Raw genomic sequence first — 16,248 nt, forward strand, 5'->3', positions numbered from 1 at the left:
AAATCTTCCTCAGTGGCCTTTTCAAGGTCAATTGAAACCATATAGTCTCCAGAAACCTTTTATGAAAAGCTTTGTAAGCAAATAATGTACTGGAAGTCAACATAATATTATTACACGATATGTGTGATGACATTGGCACGTGAGTAAAGGGGCCAGCAGGCACCAAGACAAGAATCAGCATTGATTTCATTAATTTTCAACCATACCATGAACTACATATTAAGAACATTCCAATAACCCATACCACGGTGCTTAGTGTGTGCTGATGACATTGTACTCAAGGACAAGAAAGCTTCGGAGCAACAAGAGATCTTCAGCGTGTGGGTGAAAGAGCTGGAAAAGCATGGACTGAGAATAAGTCGTACAAAAACTGAATATATGGAGTGTGACTTTAGAAGGGCGGAAGATATAGGTTGATAACAGCACAAGACTATCCAATGTGTCAGGCTTTAAATACGTTGGATCAATTTAGCAACTAATGACCATTTCTTTTTGGCTTTCTCCGCGATAAACGGATACCTATTAGGGCCAAAGGCAAAGTAAACAATGTGTAAGACCTGCAATATTGTACGTTCCACAATGCTGGACAGTATCCAAAGAGCTGCATACCACTGAAATGACAGTTTTACGCAGAGTACGTCAGAGAGTCGATAAAAGTGGCACTGATAGGTGAAAAAAACAGGATGAGATGGTACCGTCACGTCATGAGGACTATTCAGTACGAAAAACACTCAATATTCTTACAAAACCTAGAAGTTTAGGCAGAATCCTAGCAACATGGTGGTCATTGAGAAGGAGTTGGCGGCACAAGATGTTTTTGTCATAACCACCTAAGATAGATGATCCTGGCGTTTCCATACAAAAAGATTCAATCCTGGATGAGCGGGGATAAAAAGAAAGGAAAAAGTAAAATTTGAAGTGTATTGTAAATTAATTCCGCGACGCAGGTTGTGCCCAGTAATGTGTTCATAAATAAAACGAGTATGATTTATTTATGTAAAGTAACTTAGTGAAATAAATAAATTTCTCCATTTTTGGAAAAATACTGTTAAATTTTTTTGTTTTAAACTGCAATAAAATAACATAATTTAACAACTATTAATAAAGTTTTATTTTTTGTTTGGTTTTTCAAATTATGTTTTTTTCCCATTCAGTATAATATACATGTTACAATAGTAATTAAAACAATATTTTCTTTATGCATTAATATATTTGAATTGTTAGTGGCGATGACAAATAATTAATAAACATAATAAAATGAATAAAACAACTTTGTTTTTAGCAACATATTTTTAATTTTTTCCTACCGACCGGTTTCAAAGCTATTCAAGCTTCTTTATCAAGGTCAAAACTGGCCAAGAAAAAAAATAGTGGTTAAAAACGTAGTTGTTTTATTTTATTATAATGAATAACCACAAAGTTAGTGCTTCAAATATAAAAGTCAAATTAATAAACAAATTTCAAATGCGTTAAAAAATATGGCATTTTAATTTCGCATAAATATATGCATGTATATCGTTATTTGCTATTTCGTTGAGGGCAATGAAAAATTCACTGAAACTTAGATTTATTTTGTAAAGATATAAAGTTTTTATGGATTATATAAACTAAGGCTAGTTTAAGTAAATCGAATTTACCACTCCTTCATCGGAGTAATGAAAGGGAAATGGAATTAATAATATATTGCCTTAAGGGTTAGTTTACTTAGGGTGTAAGAGGATTATGAACAATATGATAATTATTTCAAGCATTCGTTGTATAGGATTGTGGTGTGATGGCTATTAAATTGGAATGCAAATTTATTCCTTGTGATACATCAGCGTTAAGCTGATTATTCTATTGGAGAAAATTATCTGATTTGGCAGAACTGATAGTAAAATTACATAAACATAAATGATTTTATTGATGTGCTTTTTATTTATTTATTTATATACGGCATTTCTGCCATTTACATATATGTGGTATAAAGAGTGCTTAGAAATAAAAATATTAAAAAGAAAAAAAATCGAGTATGAAATATTAATATACTCGTACTGTACACATATATTTTTATGATTCACAAACAATAAACAAACCATAAGTCATTATTAAAACCAATACATTTTTTTAAATTCAGATATTGTTTATCAACTATATGTGAATACACGTGTACAAATAAGTAGAAAAAAGTTTCACTAAATTATAACAATAAGTATGCCTATAAGTTATAACAATTTTACTTAAAAAATAAAATGAAGAATTATTTTATTTCATGATTTCAGTAATAATTCTCCTTTAACAGTAGAAAAAATAATTAAAAAATATTGTGCAGCCTTACAAAGATTTCAAACTTTAAAAAAATATAGCAAAAGAAATCGAAACTTTCAAAATAAAATATTTAACTTTGATTTAAGTGTGCATTGGTGTAATACTAAAGCAGCAAAAATGTTTGTTTTCAAAGGATTTTTTTTATGAGTTACCTTTAAAAATTTAAAGTATGGAAAATATAAAATTATCCTAATTTAAATTTAAAAAACATATAAGACCCCTTCCAGTAGGGCTCAGGGCCTATTGGAGCAGTCTCAACTCCCAGCTTTGCCAATTAATCAGTTGCCTCGTTACCGTCGAGTGTCTAGGTATCCAAATCAATATCACATTGTAACCCTCACTAGTTTATTTAGAATTTATTTCGACAGAGCTTAGTGCTTCTAGAGCACCCTGCCTGTCTGAAAGAATGCATTTTTTTGTTTTGTATTGTCTGAGCCAATTTTCATGTGCGTAGGTATAGATGGCATAGAGTTCCATTTGGAAGACAGTGGGATAGAGCTAATGAAAAATCTTTTCTAGGGACTAACTCAGCAGCCATTGTCTCCTATCAGGCATAAGCACCGTTAAATGTTTTTAGAAGTTTGGAATTCTATAGTCATTACATCCGATGGTATAGCTAACATGAGGAATTGTTGCAAATTCTTCATAGTTGATCTATGGTCGGCATTTTCTGACTCCATCGCATTCAGTATGGTCATTTCCACTTCCATCGGCACATAAATGTGTAGATAATTTAGGCATAACAATGTTTTTTTTGCTGTTGTTGGAGTAAAGCATATTGCTTAAATGCCTAAATGTTCATAGGCCAAGGAACAGAGCGTAATGCTTTATCAAAAAGTACCTGGTCTGCACTATGCGAAGAAACTGATAAAAGGGTAATTGCAAAGGTTTGCTTTCGACCTAATAAAGTTTAGCCAAAATAAAGTCAGGGTTATTACTATAGCCCTTATAGGACACTGCAGATTGAACAAAAAACTTGCTAGAATGAGACCTTTTCGAAACTTCTAGATGTAGATTTTGCAGAGCAGATAATGAAACACCTAGACACATTATATGTGAATGTGATGCTTTACATCATGAGCTTCATCCTCGAGGGATCGGTGGTTAAACCTGAGGATGTTAAAAAGCTTGCTCATTACCATATAGCCCGATACTTTACGAATCTGAGAATGGAGGGGGAGATTTAGCAAAATGAAAACTCTCGCCTTCCACACAGTATCTCAGTTCTTTATAGACCTGGGCTTGGAGGGCGAGAACTATTCACGAGGACCCGTCACAATAGATTTTCCCAGGTGGCAATGACGTCAGAAGTTTGGATAGCACTGACATTGAAGAAATTTACTGACCCCACCTCTTAGAATAAAAATAAGAGACCCACTCCACCATAATTTTTATGCTATATTGATCGATTAATATTATTTTTTTTTAAATATATTCTTAGTAAAGGTAATCAAGTTTGGTAAAACGGTCTACAAATTAATTGTGTTTCATACACCTTAGGCTAACTTGTACTAAATAATGTTTGTATTTACATAACCTGTTGATGTTTATCCATAGTCTTGTTTTAATCAACTAGATACCTTGTTTGCTTATCTTAAATCTCATACATATATGTTTGCTTATAAACAGGTATTATATACAGAGAAATTATACAAATTTATGTTTGTATTTTGAATTTGTCTAATTATTCAGAATCAAATACTAAATTAAACCAACAAAATATAAAAAAAAATTCCAAGGTCATCCAACAGGTGAAATTACAACAATAAATCTCACCCCTGTTTAATAACAGGTTTCATAATATGTTTCAGCTCTTTTATTTGAAAAATCAAAGAATAAAAGATGCTTGGATATTCAAACCTAGGTTACAGTGGAAATTTTATTGTCGAGTGAAAAATGAACCAAATAGTGGTCCCATAGTAGTGTCGTAGACTCGTATAAAAGTTTTGAGGCTCAAACCCCGCTCTACCACAACCCGATTTCCACTATCTGCCCAGCTTTAAATATAAGGCTTAGAAAACTTCTATATGGATTAATAATATGGTCGCAATGTAGTAAACAGATGCAAGAATTATTACAAGGAATAATGAATAAAGCGCTTAAAGTAACATTTCATTTTAATAAATATACTAGAACCACAGATTTATATAGAATAACAAAAATGCCAATCTAGAGGAATTGATCTACACAGAAAAAATAAAAATAATATTTAAGCTGAAAAAGAATAAAATAAAGCTAAATATAAAAATTAATTTTAACTACAACATCCATAAAATAAATAAAAAAGCATCGAAAAATTTAACATGCGAACAACCTAGGACCAAGAGAAAAAGAAACAGTTTTTTGTATCCAGCAATAAATTTTTACAATTCACTTTCTAATGATCTAAAGAATATACAAAACATAAACGTACTTAAAAAACACCTAAATAAAACAGTTCTTACAGCCCGTGTGACGAGTAATATGTGATGTTTTTTTATCGAATTATTATTTAAACATTGTGTTATCATATATAATATCCTCTCATACCAGCACTTTGCTGATTGGGAATATTTCGTACAAATAAAATATGTAATATGATATAATATGTAAAGTTTAAAAACAGTGTATTTTGTCATAAATAACTTGAAATTATAAAATTATAATAAATTGGCCTCAAAATTTTTATATCCAAGTGAATACTTAAATACAAAAAATAATCACGTAAAATTTAACCAGGAAATAGGGAGAGATCATTCTTATTTTATATGCTCTTTTTAAAAATGTTTTTTCTTCATTTTTTGAAATGACAAAATAACTTCTTTATATGCACTCGATAACGATACTGCTGTGTTTTAATATGCGTATATGTCAATTTTTCTTTTGTTTTTATTCGTTTCATATTTTAAGTACTTATTTCGACTCATTATGTGTACTGGCGGCCTCCGTGGTGTAGTGGTCAAGACGCTTGACTCACGCACGGAAAGTTCCGGGTTCGATTCCCGGTGAGAACACAAAAATTAAAAATGTGTTTTTTTTCAAGCCTGGTTGTTCTGTAATATAATTCACCACTGTAATTGGGCCTCCTGGCCTGTTGTGGTGCAAAAAAAAAATGAAAATAATAAAATGAAAATTATGTACTTTTTGCATATAAAAATTAAAAAATATATTTACGCCAATTTCTTTAAGGCTAGGCTGAGAGGATTAAACACTACGCATGTATATCCTTATTCCTATCAAATCCTGGTTAAAACATGTATTTTTATTAAACTGAGTAATTTGCGCAATCAAGTTATCCTGTCATAATTTTGTGAAGCAGTAGTCGGTCCGCACACACTCTGTGGTATTGTAGAAAAGTAATTACATGGTAGGTGGAGGCAGCGAGAGTTGTTACATAAGAATGACCAGTTTTGTATTTTAGGTACTTTATACATTTTTCTGTTCTTTTTAAAATAAATAAACTTGTTAATTATAACAATGCATTTTTATGTAATTGCCTAGCTAGGAACGGGATATGTACCCTTGTTAGATGTGATTATCTTTTTGTTTAAGGTTAAATTTATAAATAATTTAAATTAAGTTTAAAAATTAAAACGTAAATATGCAATTCCGTACTATCAAACTTTGCCTTCTACTATCAACGCTTAGCCATAGCGGAGCAATTTAAATGTATGTCTCTTTTTACCCATGTTCTGCGAAATAGTAGTAGATATATTAGGGTCTGCAGTAAAATGGGGTCAAAGAGCCCTTGTGGATAAGGGTAATTGGATACCATTACCCTATAAGAAAATCTCTGTTACAAAAATAAGATTCTTGCCCACTTCATGAAATTTTTGTATCAACTTACAAAACTGTTTTGCGTAGTGTGTTAAGGGCTATGTGTTCTGTTATTATTGTATTATAAAATAAAGAATCAATGTATGTCCATATGATCCAAAAAAAAAAGGTTGTATAAATGCAAAGGTACCTAATTACTCTAATTTATCTGTTTTTATATTTATCCTATCTTTATCTACAAACATTTGGACCAACTAAAAATATTGTGAAAATGGTAATTACGCGCTTTTTCACAAGCAAAACAGTCTAAAAATGGCAAAAATAAAACAGCGAACATATTTTCTTTAAAACCATATATAAATAAATGATTGATCTCATGAAATAATGGTCAGTACATTTGCTTACCAAGCAAGAGGTCTCGGGTTCGATTCCCGATATGGTTGAAATATTATTTAAAGGGGTTTTTTCACACTAGAATATTTCATAGTCCCTGGACTGGTACCTGAAGCGTAAGACTGATCACATTACCTTCATGTTAAAAAAAATAATTAATATACGCTGCCATTGGTGAAACAATGCAGTGCCGTATGCTTACTATTATGTAACAAAAAATATCAAGATACGCTGCGATTGGTGCACCAATGCAGTGCCCTGTGCACCAATAGGTGCGGAAAGGGAATGACGATGATGATAGTTTTAGACATTTTTTGCATTAATTTATATACAGCACTTATAAGTTGATATTGTGGGATAGTTATCCCACAGTACTAAATCATCTAGCCACTCACCAACTTACCTCTTACCCACTCAACCACTTAACGACTCACCCTCGTATCCACCCAAGAACTAATCAACTCACCCAGTTTTTTCTGAAAACATTGTCGTTTATAATTAAAGAATTTTATTTTATGTATTTGTGGTTTATATTTGGGGTTTAAAGTCCATTGATCGATGCCAAAAAAATTGATCGGAACCAGCATGAACACGATCACAATACTAGAGAAAAGAACAAAATTACACTTCCATTTAGGAAAAAGGCAAAGTCACAAAATTCAATTTTATTTAAAGCAATTAAAAAGTATTACGAAATGGAAAAAAATATTTATGAAGAAAAAAACATATCAAAATTTTAAATAATGGTCAAGACATATGTGATAAACAATTTATAAATTAAATATATTTGCAATGTTATTATTAGAACACACATAACAATATGTATGATATGTGTGCCCTACTTTAAGATTTAAATAAAAAAAATATTTAAAAAAACATACGAGTTTAATAATTTAACCTAAAATATAGTGCAACGACTCCAAGAAGAAACTCAGCATTTTCAAATGAATTCAATATATTATATTCTGCGAAACACAAGAGCAACATTCTGCAGTACATTAACATTGTTACTACCAAGGAGACACGAAGAACAGAGATACGTGGATTATAAAGCGACCACAGGGCTTGGTGAAACCCAGTTGGTCCAGTCAGTTGTTCAGCAACCTCGTATCTTCTGTCAATGTCTAACTGGAGTAGGATCTCCAAACCCTCAGCAACCTAATACTACATGCCTACATGTTTCTATATACTATAGCTTCCGCGGTGTAATGTTATTTAAGCTTAATGTTTATTTCAATTCTATAATATTTTATGGGCATTTATATTTTAGTATGTAGGGTGTTTTCTTATGATATTATTTCGTAATAACATCCTTTCTTGGAGTTTTACTGTTCCATAGTACTTATTTGATGCTCTTAGTATATAGTAATAGCTTCTTTCTAAGGAACCAATTAATTCTTTAATAACCAGCATTTATTTAAGTACATTTTGAAAGTTAAATGTCCGTTTGTAAAATATTTCATGGCGGTTAAAATTACTCATGTTGTCGTTAATACAGGACTTTAATCCTTGCGATCTGGTTGCTTAAGTTGAAATTACTACAGCAAGCTGCCGGAGTCGACTTCTTTTTGTTGATAAATTTGACTCGATGATCGTTAGGCAAACAAAATTTTATACTTAAAAAATAAATTACGAAAAAAATAATGAGGTCTCGTATTTATGATAATCCATTTATAAACAAGCATTTCAGAAAATAAAAACATGCTCCTAATTGCGACATTTTGCTAAATACCATCTACATAAATATTTCCGCGTCCAGGAGTGTATTTGACTCGATGGCTACTCTCAGGTAAAAACCCTGGAAGGAAAATTGAGTGGAGATAAGTCCGTTTTGTAGTGAAATTTTTAAAATGTTTGCCTACCATGCTCTAAGTCCTGGATTCGATTACTAGCAGGACGTACGTAAAATATGATTTGAAAGTGAAGTGCACGAAAAAACACACCAGTTTGACATAAAATATTTGATGAAAATTGAGACGATAAAAATTGTACACAAATTGCTCAGTGAAACATACAAAACGATGATATATCATTAAACAATGATCCTGATATATACAAAAACTATACCAGACAACAACACTACCACATTAAAATAGCTCAAACAAACGAAGGACAGTCAAAAGTTCACTACAATAACTTGCCTTACCAATTGAAAAAATATTATGTAAATAAATTTAAAATCAACCCTGAAAAAACACACGATGTCTGCACTAATCAGATGAGACCTAACTTGACTAGGCTTTATAATATTTCTCATATAACCCTAAAATGTTTTTAAACATAATTTATTAGTAAAAAATAAAAAATCGTTATAAATATGCATTGGTTTAATTTTTAAATTTATTTTCAACATTATCATTAAAAACTCTCTTTAATGGTTTTTTGTATTCTCCTCGGATAAAATTCAAAGAATTTGAGTCAGTGAGTTTCCATTTACTTGAAAAGATAATCTTTAGAAGTGACTACAATTAAAATCTTCAAAAGTACCTAGTTGAATTTAAAAATTAATGATATCTGTCAACGCGTAATAAAGATGGCGTCTATTTTCACAACAAAACAATAAAACTGCTCAAGTTTTCGCAATACTGTAAGCCCTTAATTCACTTCATCAATATAATCTCTTTGGGAATCATCCGATGACGGTGAATGATGGTTAGTGGATCCTGTCACCGCCCTATATCCAGTTAATCCGCAATAGGTCATTGCAATAAACGAAAAAGTTTATCTTTGGGGCGAAAACCTTAACAAATAAATAATTAGTAATTTTAATACATAATATAAATTTGATATTTTTATGACGAACCTATAAAGAAAATTATATGGGAGATATGAATTGTTAGATATATACTTATACTCACCACGTAAAATTTTATATACTGGCCTGATAACTTAAAAAATTTTTAGCTTATTACTTTCACATATTTGACCCGCGTATTAGAAAAAATAGATCGTTCAAATTTAAAATAGGCATTTTAAATTACATACATATATCAGATCCAATGCGAAAATTGTAAATATAAGTACATTGGCCAAACTGAGAGAAATTTAAATATGAGAACTTATTTATTTATTTATACAAATAAGTATCTTCTTTCTCCACTGCAGGATAAAGCCATCTTCCTAACTTCTCCATCTTCGTATTACCCAATTTCATCATACATGTTTTCCCGGCTCTAGAAGCAATGTCATCGACCCATCTTTTCTGTGGCCTTCCAACACTTCTGTAGCTTCTTCCAACACTTCACAAAAATCTAATATTAAAAAAAAAACGTTTTTATTGGTGTTGGCTACTAACGACATGTGTTTTGTCATCATTTATTTATTTATTTTACTAGGTAAACAAACAGTATGTACACATATATTGCCAATTTCTTTGTATATTAGAGTAAGAAACTCATGCCCACACCAAAAAAATTGTTTACACTTAATACAATAATTTAAATTATGTTCAATATAATAAATGTAAAAGTAACGAAATGAAAAAATATTTATATAATAATAATGTTAAATGTCTGCTTCTCTCAAAATTTCAATAATTTTTGACCTAAATTTACATACATTGTCACAAAAAATATCAGCCTTGGTAAATATATTGTTATACTGGTCGCATATTCTAGGTATTGTAGATTGTTTAAAATAGTTTGTTGACGCGTTTTCAGTGTAAAACAAAAGATTTTGTCTTGTCGGTCTAGATGGCACACGGAATGGAAGTCTTTCTAGTAGGTTAGGAGAATCAATTTTGTTATTAATTAATTTGAATAAAAATAACTGGTCCAACATTATTCTTCGATTTTTAAGAGAGTTTATTCCATGGTACTGCACTTTCAGCATGATTAGAAAGGTTAATGTTTAACCGGTAGTCGACCTGCTTAAAAAATTTTTGTTGGACCCTTTCTAGTCTATTAATACTTACATTATAGTAAGGTGACCAAATAGGAGTACAGTATTCTACCTGGGGACGAACAAATGTTTTGTAGAGTTTTTCATATGTCTCCGCATGTTTAAAAGGTTTTGATACTCGCATAATAAGTCCAACCATTTTATATGCTTTTTTTAGGACTGATTCAATATGAATATTAAACATTAGTTTTGAGTCAATAATAACACCTAAGTCGCGAATTTGACTATCTGTTATAGAGATCGGGGTATTATTAAAAGAGTAAGGAAAGCTGATTGTTGTTTGTTTGCGCGAAATACAAAATGAATGACATTTACTAATATTTAATTCCAGTAAATTTTGATTACAATACTGAAAAAGTCTGTCGAGATCTTCTTGCATTTTTGCACAGTCAGTGTGAGATTTAATGCAGGCGTAAACTTTCATATCATCAGCAAAGGATATGAATTTACAATATTTAAAGCATTTGTTTATATCATAAGTATATGCGTTAAATAGTAGAGGGCCCAGGTGAGAACCCTGTGGTACACCAGAAGGTATAGTTACAAAGTGTGAATTATAGCCTTCAATTGTTACACTCTGTAACCTTTTTTCTAGGTATGATGTAAACCATTTGAGTAAATCCCCATGGATACCCATGCACCGTAATTTATTAATTAAAATTTGATGATTTACCCTGTCAAATGCTTTGGAATAGTCGGTGTATATGACATCTGTCTGATTGTTACTACGCAAGTTTTGCATAGCAAAGTCTGTGAAAATTGTAAGATTCGATAAAACTGACCGTTGTTTTAGAAAACCGTGCTGTTGATTTGGAATATATTTTAAAATAAGGGGATATATGCGATCGTATATTATTTTTTCAAAAAGTTTACTAAATACCGACAAAATTGATATTGGGCGATAGTTTTTAGCTAAATTTTTTGCTTTGTCATCATGCGGATTTAATATTTTTAGTTTTGGGATTAGCGTGTAAATCTAATTAGTGTCCTGACAAAGGGACGGGTGCATCTCGAAACCTTAGAAAAGTTGGTTAGCAGTAATATACACCAATTGCAGCGTATCTTGATCATTTTTGTTATATAAGGTAAGGTGATCAGTCTCACGCTTCAGGTACCAGTCAAGGGACTTTAAAATATTCTGATGTAAAAACACCCTTTTAAATAAATATTTTTTTATTTCAACCATGCCGAGAATTGAACCCGAGACCTCTTGCATGGCAGGCAAATACGCTGACCATTACACAACGAAGCCGACAACGCAGTGCCCTATACACTCTTAGGTGCGGAAAAGGAATTTCGATGAGTAATATACAATTGTTTAATATACTACAAACATAAATGTATTTCATTTTTAAACGAAAATAGGGTAATTTCAAATTGAAAAAAAAGTGCACCAAGTTAAACATTTAAAACGTAGAAAGAAAATTGAGTTATATCACGTAATTTTAAATGGCACTTTCCAAGGTAAAGCAGTATCTTGTTAAGGGTTGAAATGCAGTGCAGTATCGTGAAGTCCCTAGTTAATTCGCACGTGAGATGTATTTTAAGGAGAGCAGTAATTCATAGAGTTTGCAAGGGTGTAAAGTAGGCTACTGACTACAAACATAGCACCCACACGGTCGGCAATTTGTCTCTGTCGTGTATCCATTCTTAGGAACTGCATTTTTTCCGAATCTGAAAAGATATTACCCTCTGAATTTTTGTCGGTGTAGTTTTCGTAGTATAAAAAATATCCTTTCAGCATTTTATTTTTATACTCAATAGGGAGAATATGTGTAAAAGTTTAGATATCAACCCCGCCAGTCTTTTTTATTATATATCGTTCTATCTTTTTTTTGTATGTGTGTTTAAATTCCAATATTTTGTTCCTTTAACACGTTGGATTTTAAATCTTAATATTAAATCAAATTCTGATTTGAGTCTACTCACATTTTAAACCTGTTTAATCGGACGTTTATTTTGCCCCAGTGATTGAAGAGTTTTTTTATAAAAACTGCGTAATTTAAATTTGAATGTTTTTTTATTAATTGCAAATAACATTCTGCATTAAGAATGAATAAAACAGTGAAATAGTTTGAACACAATATTGTTAAACACGTTTACCAATTTCTAAATAGCCAACAATGTTTTGAGTATGTCCAAATCCAGCCAGTCTGCAAGCATTTGGACATACTCAAAATACTGTTGAATAAACTACCTGCTAAAAGAAGAAGTATGAAAATTGGAAAATTGATTTCAGGCGTTGCCTAGAGGGAAATTGGTTCAGCCGGATGAATCTCACCCACATGATAAAGGTTTCAGTTCTTTTACTTCATAAAAGTCAACAGACGGAAGAGTTCGGGAAATGTTGATGTTCAAACATATGCATAATGGTGAATGTTACACAGTGTGTAAAGTAGCCACTTAAACGAGCCAATGACTGTTCATAAGCCCTGTAAATGCCTTATATTCCCTTCTCAACAATGTTTTCCCTCTCCGTTGTAACAAATTTAAATATAAACTGCCTTTGGTAGTTAGCCAGTGTCAAGTGAGGGCTAGCACTAGAGCCCTTACGAGGCACTGCATATTGAAAAAATACCTTGCTAGAATAAAACCTTTCTGAAACTTCTAAATGTAGGTTCTGCAGAGCAGATGAGGAAACACCTATACACATTCTATGTGGATGTGATGCTTACCATCATAAAAGGAGCCTCATCCTGGGGACCACTGGTCAAACCTGAGGATGTTAAAAAGCTCTTTAAATTATTCGCTAATTTAATAGCCTGATTTTTCAAGGATCTGAGCTTGAAGGGGGAGATTTAGCAAAATGTAAACTTTTGCCTTCTTTTGGCTCTTTGTTGACATGGGTTTAGAAGGCAAGAACTATTCTCAGGGACCCGTCACAATTTTCAATTTCAATATAACATATACATTATGTTATACCCTATAGTGGTAAGTGAAGTTCAATAATAAGACTTATTGTAGTTGACCGTGGTTTATTCTAAATGCTTATTATATTGTGATAATAGAGCGACTGTTTGCTAGGAGAGACAAATCTAAAAAGACTTGCCAAGCTGTGTGGGTATGCAGATGACTGTAGATATATTGTTGTCACCAACAATATACCTACATTTCTTACACGTTACAAACATATGTTCAATACGTACATATTATAAAAAAGAAAAAATACATGAAAGAGACTCATGTCAAAGTAGTAGGAGAATCCTGCTCAGGAAAACTCCTTCAGATATATGGAACAGATCAATATTCAGAGAGATGTTGTTCAACATAGCGGTAGCACTTCCAACGGGCATAACAATGGGCAAGTTAGTCTTGTATTTCGGAATATGAAACAATCTATACTGACGCAGTCTTAGGTCATTATCAGGAACATACAAACCAATGCTCATCATCACACAGATAATAAAGCACTGCAAAGTACGACTATTCGCAGATGATAACCTTATATATATAGCGGGAGAAAACTATGAAGACTCATTTTATAAATTGAATGAAGATCTACAGAACATATCGTCATGGCTAAAGATAAATAAATTGAAATTTAATGTTAGTAAAACAAAATATATGGAAATAGGTAATAAAGCACATGGCATAACAATGAATGTAAATATTGATGGTAAAATTATTGAAAGGGTTGATGAAATGAAAAACTTAGGAATTATTCTTGACTCCAGATTAAATTTAACATCACACTTTGAATATATACATAAGAAAATTTCAAAAAAGATTTTCTTCCTAGGAAGAATTCGAAAAAAAATAAATAAAAAGAGTGCAGAACTTATATACAAAACAATAATTGCCCCTCATTGGGACTATTATATATATAGTTGGATAATTTATATAGCGCCATTTTTGTGAAAATCACCTCAAGGGCGCTGTACAATTAATAAACATCCCAGTACGTCTTGCAGCTACAGAGCGCATGGACGGTTGGGATTATAGTTCCTCGTTTTCAATTAAGATCAACAAAAAATTATAACAGATAGGAGCTAGATTACAGGACGTCTTGCAGCTACAGAGCGCATAGATAGTTAGAAATTTAGCCCCCATTTACACATTTTAAAAATTGACAAATAAATTTAGTGTATTAATGATACTAAAAAAAAATAAATAATAATATGAATAATAAAAAGGAGTAAGATTACAACACGTCTTGCAGCTACTAAGCGCATAGACGATTGGAATTCTAGACCTCATTTATAAAATTTATGTATTTTTAAGTTGGTATATGAAAGCTAGATAACCAATCATCGTGCAGCTACAAAGCGCATGGACGAGTGGAATTCTAGCAAAGTTAGAATGATATCAATAAATTTATAAAAAATACAGCATAGTAGTAAGTTTGTCATATGCTCTACTATATTATATTAAGCTAACGAGGGAGACATAAACAAGTTTGAAATACTACAAAATAGAGCAATGAGAATTATACTGAAAAAAATCAAATATAATAGTGTTGAAAAAATGAGAAAACAATTGAACTGGATAGGAATAAAGAAAAGACTATTGTATAATGTATTTGTATTTATATATAAAGTGTTCAATAATCTCATGCCAAAGTATTTTATAAGTGAAATTATATTAAATAGAAATGTACATAAATATAGGACAAGAAATAGAAATAGGATAAGACTACCACTTAAGAAAAAAACAAAATCACAAAATAGCTTAATGTATAAAGGGTTAAAACTGTATGATGAGATGCCTGAAAGTATGAAGAATGAAAGAAAACTTACGGATTTAAAAAAAAAATGTTATGTTTATTGTAATAATGTAGTTATGTAAGAAATATTTAATAAGTATTTGTTATAATTGTAAATATATTAGTTAATATACAATGTAATATTAACTAACTTAAGTAAATAAATTTTTAAAAAAATAAAAAAAATCATAATCTCAAAATGATGGATCATACCGTGCGACAATCGATAAAAATGGGTAGCCAAATACACATTACTTCTAGTCTCTAAACTGTTGTAGCCAAGCGTACTCTCGAGAAACTCGGTCGAGTAGAGTCAAGGATAATACTCGCACTCTCTCATGTAGAGATATCTCAGAAATTTCTTTTGGATTTTCGCTATCATAAGAGAGTACTTTGGTTCATGAGTCTACTTCGCACCAAAAAAAATGTAAAGAGTTCTCAGTACGCGGGTATTTTCGAAAACCCTGGCAGTACGCAGGACAAATCCTAACATCTTCAATGCATTACCACTGATTGTCTCTATGTGTTTATGAAATGTCAGGGTGCTCACAAATCTAACACTCAGATCTTTGATGTTCGTATACAATAGATCTTCACAGGTCGCAGTGACGTCAAGAGCTTGCATAGCACTGACCCTCACCACTGAGTATAAAAATAAGCCTGTTCCCAGCAGTGGTGAGCAGTGACTATTTTTATAGGGAAGTTAAATATCATTATTATCAACAGAACTTATATAATATACATTTTAAAAGTAAAACAGTGGATACATGGATATTTTTTATGTGGTTCTGTGTAATACAACATCATCTATCTACTTCGGCTGCTGGCAGCAGAAAACGCAATATTTATTTTTTAATTAAAATAATTATTCCCAATAGTCTATTAATTGAACGTGAACCATTATTCATTACTTCGCGATATATGTAGGTATATTCTCTTTTTTTTTAATATGATACGTATACCAATGTTTTAAAAAATAAAACAATGGCATTTAGCAATTATTTTCCAAAGATATAAAAACAAAAATGTTAACACTGAACAACGCCACCGTCGTTCCGTCATCCCGTCTCGTTCCTTGCTGAAATGAATAATGCCAAAAATGGACACAGCACCCAGCGCGATATGTACTGCATGACTCGACTGTAATAACACGGCACGTATGTAGCTTTACTCAAACAAATAGTTTGAAA

The sequence above is a fragment of the Micrasema longulum genome, unplaced genomic scaffold (assembly GCF_059751315.1).
Source record: "Micrasema longulum isolate JH-2025_06_02 unplaced genomic scaffold, ASM5975131v1 h1tg001608l, whole genome shotgun sequence".
Lineage (NCBI taxonomy): Eukaryota > Metazoa > Arthropoda > Insecta > Trichoptera > Brachycentridae > Micrasema > Micrasema longulum.